Source organism: Heterocephalus glaber, unplaced genomic scaffold (assembly GCF_053883595.1).
Source record: "Heterocephalus glaber isolate CG9 unplaced genomic scaffold, H.glaber_assembly_v1.0 deba00000546, whole genome shotgun sequence".
Lineage (NCBI taxonomy): Eukaryota > Metazoa > Chordata > Mammalia > Rodentia > Bathyergidae > Heterocephalus > Heterocephalus glaber.
This window is the reverse complement of record NW_028258147.1, coordinates 42,733,080-42,740,473: the sequence shown is the minus strand read 5'-3', so window position 1 is coordinate 42,740,473 and position 7,394 is coordinate 42,733,080. Positions and strand designations below refer to the sequence as shown.

General features: G+C 41.9%; 1 pseudogene; it reads left to right on the top strand.

The window, feature by feature from the left end:
* The first annotated feature begins 3,105 nt into the window (after positions 1 to 3,105).
* On the top strand, positions 3,106 to 7,107 carry LOC101708970 (protein lin-28 homolog A-like; annotated as a pseudogene).
* Positions 7,108 to 7,394: the final 287 nt, after the last annotated feature.

Below are 7,394 nucleotides of genomic sequence, written 5' to 3'. Positions count from 1 at the left end.
TGCTTTTTCTAATAAACATCAGTCTGTACTAAAGTATGGGGGGGGGGGCGGGTGTTGTTTTTTGGTTTGTTTGGGTTTTTTTTTTTTGGTACCAGAGATTGAACTCAGGACCTTGCGCTTCCAAGGCAGGTGCTGGAACCACTGAGCTAAATCCCCCGCCCAAGTTTTAAGGCAAAATAGTTTACAACATCTCCATCTTACAAAATAGGAGTGCTAATAATTCTTCATTATTATGTTTCTCATTCTTTAGTCACCAATGTCTAAGTTTCATAAATCATAAATACCTGAAAATTAAAAGGAAAACCAGTGGAAATTGGAGAAAGGAAAGAAATCATTTAAATCTGATGGATACTGCATCTTTTTTTTTTTTTTTTTTTTTTTTTTGATACTGGGGATTGAACTTGGATCCTTGTGTTTGGAGGGCAGGTGGCAGAAACACTAAGCTAAATCCCAGCCCCCATACTACACATTTTGAAAGCAATCATCATACACATTTCTAGGACAGTCATACAGATTTTTATTAATGTTCATCTTTCATGAAAGTTCTGATATTCCTTAATGCCTTGGGTTCATTTGTTGACTCTTATCAAGACATCTCAGAATCTTTGGTTTTGAAAATTTTGGCATGTAATATCATAAAGAACCAAGAAATAGACTTTGAAAAGGAAAATTCGCACTCTGGAAAATAATTTTTTTCATATAAAGAAGAATCTCCAAAAATTAGGGTGAGGGTGCTTGCCAGGTGACCCCAGCTGCCTTCAGCATTAAGACGTGTGGAGCTTTCCTGGGCCTCCAAGGGTCTGCATTACCCTTTTAGGATAATAGAACTTGTGTTCCATATGTGGACCGCTGGGAATTGCATCAGCTCTATTCTTGTATCTTGCCCTGCTCTCCTGATGATGGGGGGAGGAGAAGTGACTGACCTCAGAGAAGACTGAGGCTGTTTTGTTCTCGACTTAGCTCCTACCTTGATCCTACTCTAGGAACTAAATCCATGATTCCTCCTAATCTAAATAGCATTTCTATCCAATGCACCTTTGCCCCCATCAGGAGACTCATAAACAAACACATGCATTCATAAGAAGAAATTGCCCTGATGTGTGCAAGTGACATAGTAAGCACAGAGACATTGTGATGGTGTCTTTTGCAAGATTCATTTCTAAAATGGTCAGTTCTTCACAAAATAGGTATGGAGAGAATCCTAATAAATGGAAATATATGGACTAATAGAGGCCTCATTGAAGGATGAAGCAGCAGACCACCTAGCCATTCAGACATGGTTGAATGTGAGAACTGTTCCTGAATCTGATGGTTGCACCCTTTCTCCAAATTCCTCTGTGTTCCACATGTATTGTTTTTTCTCTAGTCTCTCTAATGCTGCCTATAATCTTACATGTGCAAATATTAACAGTGGTTTTAGAGGGAAAGTACATGCACACACAAAGACACAATTAAACAAAAATGCCTACAATATAATTTTAGAAATACTAGGAAATATTAAAAACAAGGTCCACTGACATATCTAAACCCTAGAATCTAGCTTTTTGAGAAATTATTACTATAAAAAAATGAAAGGACTGGTAAAGCACACCAAAGTGCAGGAAATGTGACCATTTGAGTGAAAATATCCATTGTTCCCCACTTGGTCATGTTTTGTGATTTATTTATGATGCTTGACTGAAGCAAAACCTTCTATTGAGACAAACCAAGATTTTTCATTTAAACTGATTGTTTTTTTCATTATTTCCTCCTAAGAAGCATTTTAGATGATTATTTCCTGTAACCAACTCTCAGTGAAATTATAACAACATATACAGACTACATATCTGTGTGCTAATTGTACATAAATTCTTTACACATAAAAAGAATAAGACTTTTCAGTTCCTCTGCAGAATTAATTTTTGTCTCCTTGGAAATGACATTCGCTCCTTGAAATGAATGTGTATTAAACATGCATAGCTCAGTGTGGTAAAGTAGGAACACCACATAAGCTCCTGAAAGACAGTGTTATAGACAGAACAGAAGCCATGTTTAGTGCACAGCTGTATATCAGAAACAAATTATGAAGGATAAGAATATCTCTTCCTGCATTTTCCCCTATACACATGCTTATTAAAGTAAATAAACACAGGAAATCACAAAATCTGAAGCAAATCATTCAAAGACAAATCAAGCCAATCAATCAATAAATAAAAGTACAAAAAAGAAAATACCATTGATACTGAAGGCTGGGCTCCTGAAAATTCTTGCAGTCCTTTCTCATAAGGGAAAAAATGATGAAAGGAAATGTAAAAGGAAAAATAGAAAGAGTAGAAAATGAAGTGAGCACAATGTCTTCAGAAGTCTTAATTTTTATATATGGAAATTATATTTGGCTTCCAGACAAAAAAGTAACTTTGGTGATGGGATTCATTCTGTGACCTAGGCTAAAACTTAACAACATGGTGAGACAGGAACCCCAGTGTTTGCAGGGAGTGGACCACAGAACATTTCAATTCAGAGTATAGAAAAGAGCCATGGCTCATGAAAACTTGAACATTACTAGTTGGTATAGCAAAGATAGCAGAAAACCAACGAAATTTCTAGACGTGTTATAATGGGTATAAACGTTTTGTAAAACAAAGCATTCAAACATCAATTAATGAAGCAGATGAGAAAGCAAACATATTTATTTCAAGCCTGAGTTCTACTGTCATGCTGAAGAAAACCATGCTGTTTGCCAAAGTAAATTGCCATAATCTCTTTCTCTCTAAAGACACACTAATTTGTGACAAATGTGATCAATACTTCACATATGAGTTTCAATTTCATTATTTCAGAGAAATTTGAGGAAATTATTTTATCACTGGATCTTCAGTTGACTGATTTGATGTCAACTAGCTATAGAAGCAGCAGCTAGCCATAACAGTGCATAACCGGGATCTGGTTTGAAGCAGACCTGGGGCAGAAGTGCTGTTCCTGCTGATAGTTTGACTGTCCACATGTTTTCCCAAGAGAACAGGTAAGAGAGGAATCCCACATATTGAAACACACAAGAAAACACCTGCTTTGAGCTGTTAACTAACAATTCCAAGTTGCTCTTGGAAAGCCTCAAGTACCCCTACAATGAGCAATGCTCACACTCACTTCTTGTCCTGTGCAGTACCAGTAAACATGATGATGGTGATGCCCCCACACATCTGCATAGTCCTCTCCATTTTCAAGTATGAGGAATTATTGGCAGAAAGAAAAATTTAAATACAAATAGGGAGGGGACAGGAACATTCTAAACTTAAAAATGACAATGCTTTTAATGGGAAAAAGATTCTAAACTCTATTGCAAGATTGGGGCTAATAGCTACACCCCATACCTCCACACCTAATTCCAGGTTGGTGGTGAGTCTCAGAAAGGAATGGGATCACAAGCCACTTCCTGAAACTCCATTAGTTTGACAGAGTTTAAACTCAGTGATGGAAGTCCTAATGTCTCAATTTTAGAAATTTTAAAACATTGTTTTCACCTTTATGATGCCTCCAGGAAATTAGATAGTCTACCCCAAAATACCTTAGCTTACTCGTGCACTTTCTCAGTTAGCTCCAGCTTCATGCACATTTGTTACTTTGTGGAACTGTTTCTTCAGGAAAGGAGTGAATTTTTATGATGATGGCAGACCAGTTCAATATGGGATCTTTCACCTCCCTGGGGCACCCATCACAGGGTGGCACAGAGACCACTATTGGTGCCATGCTTCTGCTTGTAGCTGCCATCTAAGAGAGCTGAGGGAGATAGCCATGGCTGAGTAGGGTTGGAGTTTGACCAAAAATAAATGCCTTTAGGCACCACCTCTCCCAGCCCAGAGAAGGATGCTTCCAGACAGCCATGCTACCTCTCTCAGTGCAGAGGAGGCTTCTGCTGCACCATACCACTGCTCACAGCAGAGGAGGAGGCTTCTGGGCTGCCATAACACCACTCCCAGTGCAGAGGAGGAGGCTTCTGGGCTGCCATAGCACCACTCCCGGGGAGAAGAGGAGGCTTCTGAGGTGCCATACCACTGCTCCCAGCAGAGGAAGAGGCTTCAAGGCTGCCATACCACTGCTTCCAGTGCAGAGGAGAAGGCTTCTGGGCTGCCTTACCACCTCTCCCAACTCAGAGGAAGAGGCTTCTAGACTGCCATACCAGCACTCCCAGTGCAGAGGAGGAGGCTTCCTGGCCACCATATCATGGCTCCCAGTGGAGAGAAGGAGGATTCTGTGCTGTTCATACCACCTCTCTCAGCACAGAGGAGTGAAAGATGCAGGCACCAGCAGCACCACCCACCCAGATAAAATGAGAAGACATGTAAACAAGCCTCAAAACCAGACTGCCAGATTAAATACAGCAAATCCAAAGGGAAACAAGATGGAAAGCTCTGATACTTGAAGACCTGAACTCCCTGAACTGGAGCCAAAAGAGGATATGGAAAAAATGAAATCAGAAATAATTTCTCACATACCAGCAGAGGTTGTGCCCATAGTGCAAGACAAGATTAAAAAATCTAGAGAGGAGCTGCGGAACATAATGGAATCCCAACATAGGAAACAAATGGAATCCATAAAACTATGCAAATAGATTTCCAGGACATTAAAAACTCCATTGAAAGTCTACACAGAAGAAAGAGCCAATGTGAGGACAGAATTTCAGATATAGAAGATAAGATTGCAATTAGTGACCAGGAAAAGAAAAATTGTCTTGAAATTGTAAGGAACCACAAGAAATCAACCCAGCAACTGCTAGGGGATGCAAAGAGAATAACATGAGATGGATCAGAATCAATGAAGAAACAGGAGAGAGTGCAGGTGACAAAAAAAAAAAAAAAAAACTGTTCACAGAAGTAATGACTGAAAACTTCCCAAGCAGGGGAAAAGGACTTGACATACAGATAAGTGAAACATATAGGACTCCAACTAGCCTTGATCAAAAAAATCTACACATAGGCATATAATTGTTAAGATTAGACAAATCCAACAGAAGAACAAAATTCTACAAGCAATTAGAGAAAAGAAAAAAAATCATATACAAAGGAAAGCCCATCAGAATCACAGCAGACTTCTCAATGCAAACCCTCAAGGCAAGAGGAGTTTGGAGTGATGTATTTCAAGCTCTAAAGGAAAACAGCCTCCAACCCAGATTGATGTTCCATGCAAAACTATCTTTCAAAATTGATAGAGAAATAAGATACTTCCATGACAAAGAGCACCTTAGGAACTTCATGAATACCAAACCAGCACTCCAAAAAATTTTAGAAAATATCCTAGGAAAAGACAATGTGGATTACAACTGCAGGAAACCCTGCAGAATGAATCCATTGGGCATGACAAGAAATTAAATGCAAAGGGGGAGAATCCAACAAAAAGGAACAGTCATGAAAATGATAAGTCAATATGTATCAGTTATAATCATCAATGTTAATGGCCTCAATTCACCAATCAAAAGAAATAGACTGGCAGAATGGGTCAACAGGCAAGATCCAACAATATGTTGCATACAAGAAACACACTTAATTAAAAAACAAACTCACACACTGAAAGTTAAAGGGTGGAAAATGATACTCCATGTAACAGGAACCCCAAAAAAAGAAAGAGTGGCTATCCTCTTTGCAGATCAAGTTGATTTCAAACCAACACTGATTAAAAGAGACAAAGAAGGATGCCACATCCTTGTAAAGGGAACAAGCCAAGAGGAAGAGATGACAATCATAAATATATATGTTCCAAACACTACTGCACCCAACTATATAAAACAAACACTAACAGACATGAAAAATAAAATAAGCACTAATACAATAGTAGTGGGGGACCTCAATACCCCACGGTCACAAATAAATAGGTCAACTAGACAAAAAATAAGCAACAAAATACTAGAACTCATCAAACTCTTGAACAAATGAACTTAACAGATATTTACAGAGTGTTCCATCACACAAAATAAGAATACACATTCTTTTCAATTGCATATGGGTCATTCTCTAAAATAGACCACATACTCTCTCATAGAACATATTTAAGTAAGTGTAAAGGAATTGAAGTTGTCCCCTGTATATTATCAGACGATAGTGCGATGAAATTGGAGATCAATAGCAAAAGAAACCACAAAAATTTCATAAACATATGGAAATTGAACAACACACTTCTGAATAACCAATGAGTCACAGAAGAAATTAAAGAAGAAATCAGAAAGTGCCTTCAATTAAATGACAAGGACAACGAAACATATAAGAATCTATGGGGTAGGGGTGGGAGTGGGGTGGGGTGGGCCCTCCTCCCCTCCCCTCCCCTCCCCTCCCACCGCTATTGTGCGGGGGAAGATGTAGCAGCCTCTTCTCTGAGCCACCCCTTTGTCTCCGGACTTCACTGGGGCTAGCAGCCGCCCGACCAGGGGCCCGGGGCCACGGGCTCAGCGGATAACCCTGGGCTCAGTGTCCAAACAGCAGTTTGCAGGGGCCCCTCCAATTCCGTGGCCTCCCGGCTGAGCAACCGGCCCTTCCAATCTCAAGGTGGCTGCACCAAGGCGGTGGAGAAGGCGCCTAAGGAGGCGCCGGCAGACGCAGCCCAGCCCGGGCGGTGGACGAGCCGCAGCTGCTGCACGGTGCAGGCATCTGTAAGTGGTTCAACAACGTGCGCATGGGGTTCGGCTTCCTGTGCATGACCACCGCACCGGGGTCGCGCTCGACCCCCGGTGGACATCCTTGTGCACCAGAGTAAGCTGCACGTGGAGGGTTTTCGGAGGGTGAGGCAGTGGAGTTCACCTTTAAAAACTCTGCGAAGGGCCTGGAACCCATCCGTGTCGCCAGTCCCGGTGGGGTGTTCTGTATTGGGAGTGACAGGCGATCCAAGGGGAAGAACATGCAGAAGCGTAGATCCAAAGGAGACAGGTGCGACAACTGTGCTGGTCTAGACCATCGTGCCAAGGAATGCAAGCTGCCACCGCAGCCTGAGAAGTGCCACTTCTGCCAAAGCATTAACCACGCGGTGGCCTCATGTCCACTGAAGGCCCAGCAGGCTCCCAGCTCCCAGGGGAAGCCAGCCTACTTCCGCGAGGAAGAAGAAGAGCTCAACAGCCCTGCCCTACTTCCGGAGGCCCAAAACTGAGCACAGTGGGTGGGGGACATTCTTTGTTATCAGGAAGTTTCAAGGAGCAGGCCTCAGTCGGCAGTGGAGAAAGTGGGGATAGGGTGGGTGGGGTAGCTGGCACTGCCGTGTATCCCAGGCCGGGGTTCCCAGCATCACCCCATCTTCCCCCAGTGGGGGGAAGGGGTGAGGCAAAGGAACTCCAACCATGCTCTATCCAAGTAAAAGTGAGGGCTTTGGGAGAGCCATCCTAGAGCCTGCGTGCTTTATCTGAGGCTTTACCCCCACAAGGATAGGGAAGTTGTTTT